The sequence below is a fragment of the Phyllostomus hastatus genome, unplaced genomic scaffold (genome assembly GCF_019186645.2).
Source record: "Phyllostomus hastatus isolate PE091 unplaced genomic scaffold, TTU_PhHast_1.1 phas_contig_1, whole genome shotgun sequence".
In the NCBI taxonomy this organism is placed as follows: Eukaryota; Metazoa; Chordata; class Mammalia; order Chiroptera; family Phyllostomidae; genus Phyllostomus; species Phyllostomus hastatus.
In genome coordinates this window covers 15,564,997-15,578,515 of record NW_025333498.1, presented here as the reverse complement: position 1 = coordinate 15,578,515, position 13,519 = coordinate 15,564,997, and positions in this window count along the sequence as shown.

Genomic DNA, 13,519 nt, shown 5'->3' with positions numbered 1-13,519 from the left:
TCATACTAAGATTTATTGTTAATAGAAGTCGTAAGAGTACATGACGTTTTACAAAGGATAAAATATGAAAGACAAATTTTCTGCCTGAGGAGCTTAGTAAAACATGTGTAGGCAATAGCCAACAGGAAAAATATTAAGTCATGGTGATTTACAAAGTGATCCCCAGTGGAAGACGGGGTATTAGAAAAGATGTCCTATAAAAAGAGAATTGGAAAATGCCATGGATTTGGATAAAAGGCAACTGTGAAAGCTTGAAGAATGAAAAAGGGATGAGAAATGAAAGACAAAGTTCTAAATAATGAGGAAAGAGGAAGACAAAAGTAGATGAAAACCCAGTAGACTGGGTGCTGTGAGATACAAACCAATACATGAGAAAGAAGGGAAGATTGATTTGCTTGACAAACCTCTGAAATTAGAAAAGTGAAAATCCTAACTATACAACCCATTTCTTATAAAACTTAAAATCTAGTTTTCCCAAATAGTAAACATTAAACCAAACCTCTTATTCAAAGCTTATTTTCCATCTGTAACATGTACATATAAGTAAAATTCCATACAGATCTGTATGTGGCTGAATTGTGAACAACTTAAAAAAGTTAAGGGTAGTATTTTTGAGCTACAGTGTGATAAGAACTTCACTTTAGAAGATATATTCAAAAGCACTAGTCTTCTTTATATATACATATGTTCTAGAAAAGTCCCAATGCTAAAGCAGTACTAAGATCAGACCTAATATTTCCCTACAAGAGGCCAACTTCCTGTGCAGTGTATGCAGGGCCCAAACCATTTTCAGGTACTACCTTTGTGGACACAGAAGCTATATAGACTTCTCTTTATTCCCCAAATAGGTCATACTCAGGGAATTATCTGTTAAAAATAATTTGTCAAATGCATTTTCTGCATATATTAAAATGATCATATGGTTTTCTTCTTTACTGAGAAGATATGATGAGTGACATTAATTTTCAAATCTTAAATCCTATATAAAACTGTAACCATAAGTATAATAGCTTTCACTGAGTTCTGTGCACTTTTCTAGGGAATGATCAAACCTGAATGTGGTTTTGAGAATTCCTCTGAACTTGCAGTTGGTGTCTGGAGAACTGTACCCTCAAACCTCACAGTTTAGCTAACTCTAGGTAGCAAGCAATCCATCTATTTATGCTCAAAATACAAGTTTTATCTCTCCTTCTACAGGTGATGCTTCCAACATTATTTTAGGCTTTTTTACTTTGTTTTGTTTTGATTGATTTTCTAGGCTGTTTTGTATTTGTCTCATGTTCCATTTAAAGGTTTGTCTGAGTTTTAAGATTTGTAGTTCCATTCTCAAAGCCTTGGCTATTTAACTCTGTGTCTCCCACTGTGGTAAAATAAAAATATGTATTTGGTCTTTGTCCCTGGGTCCTGGCACAGACTCATATAATCCTTGCAATCTCTTATACAAAAGTTCCTTTGTCATGCTAAGGGATGACTGTTGCCTAGGGCCTGGCTTCTAGACAGTTTGAGGATGGGACCTAGTCCCTAGAAGGACCAAACCTTGATTAGAAGCTTAAAACTTTCAGTCCCTTCCCCCAACCTCCAGGAAGGGGAGAAGGGAGGATGATTACCAATAGCCAATGATTTAATCAACCATGCCTACATAATGAAGTTTCCATAAAAACCCCTAACTATGGGGTTCTGGGAGCTTCTGACTTGGTGAACACATTGAGTTGCTGGGGAGGTGGCAGGCCTGGAGAAGGCATAGAACTGTTACTTTCTCTCCGCCATACTTTGCCCTATGTAGCTCTCATTTAGCTAATGCTGAATTGTGTTATTTATAATAAACTTAGAAATAGTAAGTAAACTGTTTTACTTAGTTCTATGAACTGTTTGAACAAATCATTGAACCTTAGGGAGGAAGATTGTGGAAACCCCTGGGATGTAGCTAAGTCATAAATGTGGGTAACCTGGAATCTCAATACTTACAACTAGCATCTGATGTTAGGACAGACTTAGGAGATTGAGCCCTTAAATCTGTTGAGTCTGAGGCCAGCTCCACAGTTGGTGTCAGAATTGAATTGAATTGAATTATAGGATACCCAGTTGATGTCCAGGGTTAGAAAATTGGTTGGTGTGCAGCAAAAAACCCCACCCATTTGGTGTCAGAAGTCTGTGAGTAAAAACAGCTTAACCACACATGTGCATCTCGGTGTATGGCATTATGCTGGCTTATCACAGAATTTGAGGATCATCTCCAGGTCTCTCTCTCCAGGATTTCTCCCACATTCTCCAGCCCACAGGGGTCCTTTGCCCTGATCATCTGATGGGATTCCTGAAAGATGGGATTCCTCTCAAATTCCTAGATGCTCATGCTGCTTCACAGTTCTTACAATTGGTGCCACCTCATGGGGCAAGGCAGAGAGGAAAAAAAGAAATTCTCCCTACCTTCTCGGGGCCCTTGGATCCCTTTTCTCAATTCCTCTGAACACAAAGACAAGAAACCCACTCTACCATGGGCCAGGCCTCTGTATGCCATAAATGAGTTTTAAAAGGGGGTATAACAGAAAAAAAGTTTATCCCCACATTCTCTTGACCACAGTATCCCCTGTCCTGGTCTTCTGGACAGAAAAATAGGATTTTTCTGAGTTTTAGCTGCCTTTGGTGTGCCAGGGGCCCACGCTTAGCTGAAGACCATGAGAAAAAGGAGGGGAAAAATGGGAAACCCACCCCCATACAACTCACCTCTTTAGGTTTTGACTCCTTTCCCCAATATGCCTACTTTTCTTAACTTTTCAAAGTCCTCAGATGGTTGCTTTTTTATTTTGCCCAGAGCTCTCCATTGTATTTAGCAGAGAGATAGGCTTCAGTGGGCTTGTTGCATCCTGACCACTTCAAAAGTTCGCCCTGCACACTTTTTAAATGCTTCCTCCTACAACGATGGTTTTGTAATGTCATTTTCTATAAAGAATAGAAAGATAATTCAGTGTTTTGGTTGATTAAAAATTGCATTACTTACTGTTTAGGAAAATGTTTCAGCTTTGTATTAATATTACGTAAATTTTTAGAATGGTTGTCAAATGTGAGAAAAGTATTACTATCAGGTTGTTAGTTTTTTTTAATAGATATACTATTAGATGTCAGGGCTTTTTAAATTTCTTTGTGCAATAATTAACTTGAAATGCTCTCTGAATCAATGACAGTTATTACCCATATCTGTATTGTCCTTGTTATAATGACATATTATGAGTTTTATATTACTTTTCTCAAAGTAATCTTTTAAGTCAAATCAACAAGTACTTTATTCCTTTTCCAATGTGTTTATATGGCTGACTCCCTCCTCCCATTAATTGTATTAGCAAAAAACCCAAGAGCCTATTCATTACTTCTATTTGAAATGTATCTTTTCCTTCTAGTGAATTCCTGCTTTTGGTGATAACTTGAAATCTTTCTTGTTACAAATACTTCTTGACAACAGAATACTTTCTATTGACTTAATTGCTTATCTTTTTCACTTTTTTTCATATGTGATTAATTATTTTATCTGAAATTTTTCTAAGTTCTTTACAAATAGATTTAAAGATGACAAACAACTGTGCCCCTCATAGAATTCAGATAACATGATAGCAATTTCTTAAATCTTACAGGAATATTTCAAAGTGTCTTTTTGAATTGCAGTTAAAATATTGTATTTGATTTTTATCATGTTTTTGAATAAGCTTTTTGCTTTTTTGTGTGGTGGTTTTTCTTCCAAATCTTTGAAAAATATATTTTAGAGTCTATAAAATGTCCTTGACCCATGTTGCAAGACTTGAACACTTTATAATGGACAACGCATTATATTACATTTAGACTTTTTTTAATCCAAGTTAATATGTGTATGTAAAATACTCCATTTATGAGAGGAACCTGAAAGGAAAATAACTGTTGTAAAATGCCAACGTGGTTAACAACTGTGGAGGCAGCTTTTTCTCTTACCAGATTAAAGAAATGAGCTGCACATGGTGTACATCCTGCACACTTATTAATATCTTTAAAGAGTGCTAGAAGCCCTTTTCCTCACCTTTCATAGCAGCCATGTTGTTGGACAACACTCCATGAATGTTTTCAACCACAAGTTACTATTGTCCAAAAGTTATTCCACATTGTTGAATAAAGCCACAGGCTGGTTTTCAGTTGGTTTAAAAGTTTAAAACTATACAGTTTTCAGTCGCAGCAGTAGAGTGCAATAATGGCCATCTAATCAGTGTTGGATACATCCGGCATAGAATCTACAATAATGAAGCAATATTTGGTGTCTGGTTTGTTTACTTTGTTAACCTTTCCATTATGTGTATGTTTTCTGGTTATTTCTTTTTATTCTTCATAAACTGTTACTTTTCTTCATTTGGGATATTTGTCCAAGTTTTCATGCAAAATTACTTAAATTTAACATTTATTGGATTCCTCTTAAATTTATTTTTTGTATCAGTATCATTATTTTCATCATGACCCCTGAAAATTCCCTTAAAAATGCAATAACATCAACTACTCTTTTTAGCACTTCAAAATAATATGGAATGTTCTTTCATAGCTAATTTTTTATTTTTGGGTAATCTAAGAAAAGATAGTTGTCTTGTGCTCATACGATAGTCACAGCTTTTTTAACATAGTGATGAAGTCTGAAAAACTGTCCAGTGTAAGTAATGTCTGTCCCATTGAAAATAATTTACAAACAAACAATATTTATGACCCTTTTTTTCCCTTGGAATAAGCTAGCTAGAATCTAAGAGTATGACTATTTAAAATATTTTTAAATACTTTTTGATAGCTATCTTTTTAATAAATATCTCTTTTGCTCATTTCATATTCTGTTGATTCTATATAAATATTACTGGGATCACAAGTTTGAAGGAAAAGTCTGTAATTAAATTATTAAATGACATTACTTTTTGTAACAGGCCATAATGAAACACCAATCCTTATTAAAGTCAATGAAGTCATCAACATTAAACCACTGCCAACCCTTGTTGACTATACAAATTGTATTTTGCTTTACTGGTCTGTGTTTCTTCTGCTTTTTCATTTCCTTTTTGGAAGTGTCCTGATTCTTATAAGCTTTATCTTTTCTATTGTAATTTTAATTGTCTGTACTTTTTTGGCTCTCACGAATGCTTTCATGATTTTGACACTTTCAATGCACATTCCAATATAATAAGATAGTTTTTAGCTTTTGTGAATCTTCAGTTTAAATTTTTGGCTTCCAAAAGGATACTTTCTTCCAGCTATGTATGAATGTTAGAATGATCAATAAGCCTGAGGGTTTTTTTAACCCTAAAATTAAAGCACGTAAGGGAACAATTCAAATGTATTTAATTTGCTGCTATATTATGATGGCTGGAAAACTGTGTAACCAAATTTCTTATGTTGTGTACATTGGTTTATTGATGAACATATGCAGGAATTTTGTCACTGGGATACTTGCCTGCACTTTGTTAGTACAACTTTGTATGCTTAGTCCCCTGAACCACCAGACCTTGTCAGGGTAAGATGAATCAGTTAGACTAAGCTATCTCATAATACTTTGGAATGCAGGAAAATGCACAGAATGCTCATTGTTTTAGTGTTGCAACAGATATGTGCCCTACAAACAGGAATTCTGATAAACTTTATTTTATAGAATTCCCACATTAAAAGAAAAAAATGAGTCATATATAATTGCACATGCTGCATTATCAAGTACATTACTGATAGACAAGACTTTTTAATTTTTACTAGATGTTAATGGGTACTCAATATTCCACTTAAATTGTACTCATCTGATGACTGAAAGAATTTTCCACAATTAGCTTTCAGCTCCATACATTGCAATCTTGTTTCTGCTCCACTAATAATCTATTCCCACTACCCAGGTGCCACTCATTTTGTGATAGTCTCTGGCCTTGCACCTTTATACCATCATACCAAGTGAATCGGCAGAATGGTCAATTGGAACATGCCTAGAAGTTATTCTTGCTCTGAGAGGGGTAGTAATCACCACAGGAGTGGCTGTAAACCATGTAAATATATCGCACTAAAGCCAAAATAGTCTATCTCCAAATCAACTGCCCTTAAGCTGGATCCTAAAAATGCTTGAGCAATTGCAAAGCCACCTAGCACAAGAAGTGTGATGGAGGGAAAGCCAAAAGGGAAAGACACAACAATCTTCTCTGGTTGGAATTAGAATATCTTACTGGGGAAAATTTTGCAAAAATATATGATCCTGTGAACACATCATTAGAGTCCCTGTCAAGAAGCTTTGTAACAGTGTCTTCCAAGGAGTTGTGCCACATCGATCTCCTTAACTTCAAGGTAAATCTGTCTCTGAACATTACTTCCAGGCTTTATCCACAATTCCTCCCACTGCCTGGAATGTCTTATCCCTTTTTCTGCACCTGGCAATCTGTACTGTACTTTCAGAGCTTGATTCAAATGTCAATAATTTCCTGAGAAAGAACCTAGTGTATTGGAAAGAATTTGGACTTTAATAAAAGACAGATCTAGGTTTTAATCTTGGCTGGGTCATATGACGATTGTGTGTCACAAGCAAATTACTAACTTCTTTGAGTCTCAATTTCTTGATAAAATATGGATGAGAATATATATACCTTACTAACTGGTAAGAATTTTTTTAAATTTAGCAGTTCATCAATTCTACTTTTTCTCACTTTATTATCTCACCATAGACTGTTAAGAACATTGAGAAAATGGTGTTTAAGGAAGGCTTTATTTATTTCTCTTCTTTTAACATTTTAGTAATTTAGTGATCAACAGAACTGGAACTAGGGCAAAGTGAGTGAAGCATTTGCCTCGAGTCCAAAATATAGCAAGAGCTGTCAAAAATCTCAGTAATCAATATAAATAGTATTTTAATGCAGTATTATTAAAAATTATGATGAATAAAATATCAAAATTGTATATAAAGACAGATCAGTATTACCAATGTATTCCTTCTCTCTTAGATTCTAATATGGCTCATATTAGTGCTGGTGATCAAAACTTGATGAAAGAATTTGAAATGTTATTTTTCTTTATAATTATCCTTAGTAAACTTGAATTATTCTCCTTATATTCAGTTCTTTTTACAGATGCCATCTTTCAATACCTCCAAAAGTAATTTTCTAGCATTAAAGCTGAACCCATAAGATGATATGAGCAAATTGTCTTTGTTTTATCTTAGAAACATTGTGCTATGAAAAAGTGCTTACTGTTTTTTAAATATGTTAATAATTTCTATTAGAGATAACTTCACTCTAGAATAATCTACTCCCTGCTTTCTTACACTGAACGATTTAAATTTCACTCTCAACCTTTTGCACAATGGCTCATTTCAGAGTACTTCAGAGACCTTATGCTTCCTGTAGAAACTCTCCCTATAAATCAGTAAGTTCTTAATTACCATATAAATTATTTAGCCAAATATATTTATGACTGTTTCACTGAAATAATAGAGTAACACACTTCAAATATTCTGCTTGACATGTGCTCTGTAATGTGTATTCTCATATACTGTTGGCGGAAGTATAAGTTGGTTCTTGTTTAAGATCAATCTGAACAACTATCATATTTGAAATATGCATGACACATATTACTTTTATAATTGAAATAATATTTTAAAGAAGTAGGGGTATTTTTTCCCATTCTATCCTTCTAGGTGAAAGAGTACAGGGTCCCTGGCTTCAAGGACCTCATACTTTAAAGTCAAAGGAGAAAAGAATGATATCTTGTGATTTTTACATAGGGTGATATTTTTTAATTGGTTTGAAGTGTGCTTTCGTATTTCAAATATTAATAACTCAGAAAGTATGACAGTCTTAGAAATTTTGAAATTGCCTTAATTCTACCCTTTGAAATTGAAGATAATTTTATATTAAATGTAAATAATATAATATAATATTCCTCAAACTAAGAATAAATGAATCGTTATACTATTCCTTATATTTCTGTTTTTAATTATTTTTGAAAGGGTAATACATGCATATGATACAAAGATTCAAAAGGCAAAATGGTATGTATACAGTGAAAATTGAGTCTCTCTTCCACTCTGTCCTCAGGACTCACAGTTTCCCTGCCTATAGGTAGCCACTCTTGCCAGTTCTTGGGTAGCTTTTCAGATATCTTTTCTAAATACATGATCACTCTCTCTTTAATTTTTTTTACTTTTTATTTTTCACAAAGAGTAGTTCTTCTATACACTATTCTGCATATATCTTAGGAATTAATTCTCAGTCTTTTTAGTGGCTGCATTATACTGAATTTAAAAAATGTAGTAGTCTTCATCCAGTCTTTTATTGATGAAGATTTAGTTGTGCCTGATATTTTTACAATGACAAACTGTGTAGCAATCTATAACCTTGTGTATGTGCCATTTCTTTGTGTGTCAATATACACCCATGAGAAACAATTTCTAGAAGTGGAAATGCTGGGTTAAAGGATATATGCAGCTCTAATTTCAGGAGATATGGCCAAAGTACCCTCTATAGAGGCTGTACTAAATCACCATCCCGCCAGTAATGTGCCTCTTTCCTCATCCTGAACAACACAGTATATGATCACATTTTAAAATTTTTTGACAGTATCACAGGTTTTTTAAAAAGAATTTTTTAATTTTATTTTATTATTTCACTGTTGACACTATTACAGATGCCCCCCATAATGATTTCCCATTGTCATTTTGCATTTTTCTAATTATGAGAGAGATTGAACATCATTTCATGTGTTCAAGAGCAACATTTACTTTCAAGATTTATTACATAAAGAGTGGTCAATACTTTCCTTCTAGATTTGACTAGATTTTTCCCCCAAAACAAAAGAAAAAGCTCCTGCTGAGTTGCAACTTTGTAACATCTGCCATTAAGATAGATAGATAGATGATAGATAGATAGATAAAATACTACAACATCTTAGAATATAAAAGCAGGGATTTTCCACCTTTTCTGGAAGAACTTAAAAGTTCATCTTTGGACTTAAAACAAACATGTGAAGTTTCACTAAAAGTATCTATAAATAAAGTTGGAAATCTCACAATATATAAATCCTCAATTGTTTTTCACAATTCCATGCCAAAATGCAAAATATATATACCAATAAAAAGTTTTTTCAAAACTACAGCTGTGATATTTAGTTATAAAAATCAAACTTCCAAGATTTAGAAAATTTCTCTTCTAAATTTCATTTCTAAAAAGTAAAAGTTTGTCTTTAGAGACTTCTAACATGACCATTGATAAGTAATATAGATATAGTATAAATTTTAATGCAGTATCTATAAATAGCATTCTACATTGTTGCTAGATTTACATCAATGTAGATAAATATTGAATATCAAATGAATATCAAAATAAATGAATATCAAAAAGTAATGTTTCTGTATTTTGTGTGGCATTTCACTGTTGATATTAAATTATATTTCCATCATTACTATAGAAGTTAAATCTTACTAAATAAAACCTAGCACTTGAAATGCATCAAAAATCTCAGAACTTTTCCAGTTAGCTTGTATTGATCATTACAGAAATTAGTACCTAAGAGTTCTAGGTACAAATGTACTTCTTAATATCATTAAATTGAAAATTGGTCTTTCTGTTCCTCCATCACACCCTACACCATCAGCCTCACCCAGAGAAGTCACTCTGTCAAGTTACAGATAAGAAACTCCAATTAATCAGTTCGGCTGGTCACTGGAGTGAAAGATGTCGCCACCAGATTCCCTGTGACCCTGTGTAGTAGCACAGACTCCTGAAATTGAAAGGGAGCCAACTCTAGGAATCATTTAATCCAGACCTCTCTCTTCTTGTAAGGCTCTCACTAAAATGTCTAAGATAGATGGCTTGTCCTTAAAATTCACTAGGGACAGAGATTCTACAATATTACTTTGGAGCCTTTTCTAATGTTTAATCACTATTACTGTCAGGTCAGTTTAAGTTCTTTCCTGCTAGTTTTTCCTCTGCAGACATGGGAAACAATTGGTCAGCAACCTCTTTATAATCACCTTTCTAAGACACAAAGACAGTTACCAAGATGCTCTTCAACCTTTTTTTCAAGATTATATAATGTATCTTTCGTCCATTTTTAATATATCAATATTTTATCTCATTAATAATTTGTATTTCTTTTCATTAAACTCTTTCCATTGCTCTATATCACTTGCAACAGTATTGCAGTAGTTCATTGTAATGCTTTTTTATTTTAATTGTTGTAGGGCAAGGTAACTAGACTTATTTATTCACTAAATAACTCATTGGGTGTTTTGTGCCAACAAGAAAAAAATAGGCAAACTCCTGCTCTCGCGTAATGCGTATTCTAATAGAAGAAATCAGAAATAAATTAAAATGGATCTATAATACAATGTTATGATAAAAACAAGGCATCTTGTATTAATTAGAAAAAGACTAGGCTGCTGTACTATAGATCCAACAATAATTCAGTGGTTTGAAGAACAGGGTTGTTGTTGTTGTTGTCATCGTTGTTGTTGTTGTTTGCCCAACAGTCCAGTGTGACTTCTCTGGATCATCAGGTCCAGCTCCTTGAAGTCATTCAGGGACTCCAGTCCTTCTGTCATCTTTCATCACCATATCTTAAGGTTATTGCCACTCCCTTTATACTATACTCTGGGTCAACCTGAATTCCAACCAAAAGGGAGGAAAAAAGGTAGTGTGGGTGAAGCTACCCTAGGCCCAGAAATGGCATTAATCACTTATACTCCATTCCATTAAGGAAAGACAGTCACAGGGCCACCCTTGGCAAGGGAAGTTGCAGTCATGGTCTAACCATGTGTCCAGGAAGAAGAGGGGAATGGATTTCGGGGAACCAAACAGTATGCTTCAAACACTATCAGTGCTTTCCCCACCCGATGTCCTCAGACCTCTTTTTATCTATTTGTGTGTTTCTGCTTTCAACAGCAAACACCAGGCTATTTTTTACAAGAAGCCAATACTGAAAGTGCCAGCTAACTCTCTTTCCCTCTGGTCAGGACAATTCTGAGGCATAACTTAATTCCAGAGGTCCTGTGCAGGCAAAGGCTGAAGCAACCCTCTATGAGAATAGGCCTGAGATTCATCCTTGCTTGGCTGTATTCTCTTTCCTGCCCTGCTTTCCACATCCCCTTACTGGTTTTCCCCAGGAGTATTTTCTTATAAATCACTTGCACATGAATCTTTACTTGATGGTCTGCTTCTAGGAAACCTAATTGAAGACACAAGGTAGGGGGTTAAAGGTGCTAGCTCATTCTTTGGGTCTTCACACTTAAGATCATGCTCATTCATACATTTGGACAAGTATGAATGACTTAGCTCATAACTATCCCTACTACTATTGGGAAAATAACCTAAAATGCATATTTTTATTATTTTGCTAGGGTCAGATTCATACATAGAAATTTAGCTTTTGTGATGTCCATATTCACAACCTGTTGCAAAAGTGAATGCATCTGTATCTTATTCTATCAAATTAAGCTTCGTAAAAGTAATTAGATTCTTGAAGATAAAGGAAATACAGTTATGAATGGAAAGAATAAGGAACAAAAATGCTCAGTGTTACTGAGCACTGGGTAACCCAACAGGGACATGGAGCATGTCAGAAACAGGATGGATTGAAGAGTAACACCTTTCTGTGGACCAAATGTCATTTCTTTGAATAAGGGCATTGACCACTGAACTATAGAGGAGAAGAGTGTAGGGTGGGAGGGGGGATTCCAGAGGGAGCATTTGGCAAAAGATTAGCTGGTTTAATTTTAACTTAATTAGTTGTAACCATCTATAATAGTTGCCTGTGATCCAAATTAATAAATTAATGCTACAGTTTGTCATGAAGTATTTTTACAATAATATTAAAGTATGTAAATATGAGACTTATTATGTGATGCAGAATTACTAAATTTCATATGAATAATTGATTTAGTAAGACAGAATTTTTTAAAAATATGTTTTCAGTTTAAAATATCACCTTTGATAAATACAAAAATCAGGCTACAGATACTACTTAAAGTAAAATTAACTTACATTAAGATTACCATTCTGCACATTTTACCCTCTCAGATCCTGCAGACTTCTCTCAGAGACTTTTGTGGCTCTGATCACAGTTACATTTATTTTTATGCTTATTAATGCCTATCTCTCACACTGAACTATAAATTTATGAGGGCTATTTTTAATCATCATTATATATCCATCATCAAATATAGTGCATTAATGAGTATATAAATACAGAATAATTTATATTTTAAATAATAGAATATTTACCATCTAAAGTACATGATACAAGCACTATTATTTATTAATATGGAAATTATATAAAATGGATAATACAAATGGTGCTTGTGCATAAAAATGCAAATAAATTATATTCAGTAGAATGCAATTGATTATTGCTCTACGTCAGTGATTTTCAACTGGTGTACTATGGCACACTGGTATGCCACAAGACTTTTTAAAACATGCAATACCTGACTATTTAGTGAGGAGCACTGACCTCTTTTCCCTTAGATTGTCAAATTATAAAATGAAAACAGCTGACACAACAATAGCCCTCTGGTATGAATGAATCAAAATTACATCTATTTTTTTTGGTAGGGTCAACAAAAAACAAAACACTTTATGGTTTGCTGCAGAATTTTAGTAATTAGTTTATATGTACCATAAGATGAAAAAGGTTAAAAATCACTGCTTTATGCATAGATCAGTTTTTGCATCTCTTTGTAAGTGTAATGTAGCTTTCCACACTGTCCATGTGTATGAGGCTCTTTGGATTCTCTTTTGATTTGCTTATAACACTCCACTGGTTCCCTCATTAATTAAAGCGTTAAATAAAATATTTGATATATGTTCATTTTACATTCACGTGACTCATGATTTTACCTTCATCTAGAAATTATACCCTAATCTCAATAATACCTTAAAATATCTTAAATAATGTTAATAGTTTACTATGTATACAAGATATACTGAGGATGAAATAGTGATCTTCATCAGAAATATACTGATGAAGATCACTGTGCTAAACTAGAGCATAATAAAAAAGTGCAGGAACTGAATATCATCATAACACTTCCTTAAAGAATTTTACTAGTCGAGCAACAGAGATTTGTAAAAGAATTATGCATATATGTTTTGCTTTCTATTATTATTATTAATTCATGTAACCACAAAGTACTAGCTCTGCACTGGATCATTGGGGCCCTGCTCCAGCATCCGGGGATTTGCATACTGGAGAAATACTTTTACAGAGACCATCCATGTGAATATTTCAGAATGTTTCTGTTTGCAGTTAAATTCATTCTTTCCTTTTCTGTTTTCTTTGGTTATTTTTATTTCATTCCATTTTATGTGCTTTCTAACTGAAGAATTACTCGATATTGAAAAAAGAGATAGTTCAAGCATTGGAATTTCAACTTCATACATGTTTCAAAGAGTGCAAAAGGTTGTATTTCAGGGGGGTACTAAAATTACATATGATTTTTTTTTTCAAACAAATGCCACGAACTGTATCTGCTAATAAGTTTTGCCCAGCTTGGAAACCAAACTCAGCCGTG